Source organism: Nicotiana tabacum, chromosome 1 (genome assembly GCF_000715075.1).
Source record: "Nicotiana tabacum cultivar K326 chromosome 1, ASM71507v2, whole genome shotgun sequence".
NCBI classification, from domain to species: domain Eukaryota; kingdom Viridiplantae; phylum Streptophyta; class Magnoliopsida; order Solanales; family Solanaceae; genus Nicotiana; species Nicotiana tabacum.
In genome coordinates this window covers 189,799,859-189,800,643 of record NC_134080.1, presented here as the reverse complement: position 1 = coordinate 189,800,643, position 785 = coordinate 189,799,859, and the positions used below count along the sequence as shown (strand labels likewise).

General features: G+C 42.2%; 1 non-coding gene across 1 annotated transcript; it reads right to left on the bottom strand.

Annotated features, from left to right (window-relative positions):
• Positions 1-330: 330 nt before the first annotated feature.
• On the bottom strand, positions 331-437 carry LOC142165204 (small nucleolar RNA R71). Its single transcript, XR_012696116.1, has one exon. It is a non-coding gene; the product is annotated as a small nucleolar RNA R71 (small nucleolar RNA).
• Between the last annotated feature and the right edge of the window lie 348 nt (positions 438-785).

The following is a 785-nucleotide window of genomic DNA, read 5'->3' as shown; positions in this document are numbered from 1 at the left end:
GACTTGTGATTTAAGCCTCACATCCATGCCCACTTCTCCCGGCTCAGCGCTGAACTTACACTCCAGTTATTCCATCTTCATCCTACCCAACTTGAAACCCTTAGACTCAAGAGCTTGTCTCCAAACCTCCAGCCTCTCATTAACATCGGCTCGCGACTCATCAATCAGACCTCGTTAGTGGAATTTTATTGGGTTGTTGTTGTTGTTGTCGTCTCGGTGATAGGAGAAGCTCAAACTTGGCTTAATTAACTCCTCATAAACTCCATCACTACTTGGAAGGAATTAGTCAAGCAATTTTTGAACAAGTTCTACCCACCCAATAAGACTGCCAAACAAATTGATGATGTATTAAGCTTCAGGTAGAGACCAATAGAAACACTACAAGAAATGTGGGAGAGGTTCAAGGGTATGCTGGTTAAATGTCCACATCATCGCATTCCAGATGAGATGTTGGTGCAGATGTTCTACATGGGACTGGCAGACAGCTTAAATGCCAATGTTAATGCTTTAGCAGGTGGAGCATTTTTGAGCAAAACATTCAGAGAATGTAAGATCCTGCTTGATAAAATGACCCAAAACTCAAGATGGATGACAAGAGACTTTACGAACACTCCTGTAGTTCATTCAGTGGCTTTAGAGACAAACAACTCCATAGCTAAAAATATGGCCACTCTAATGACGCAAATGAGTATCCTCACCAAAATGATCGATGAATCAGGCCAGAAGCAGCAGGTACACATAGTTGATGCAAGTAATGGGGGCTTATGTGCATTAACCAACCATAT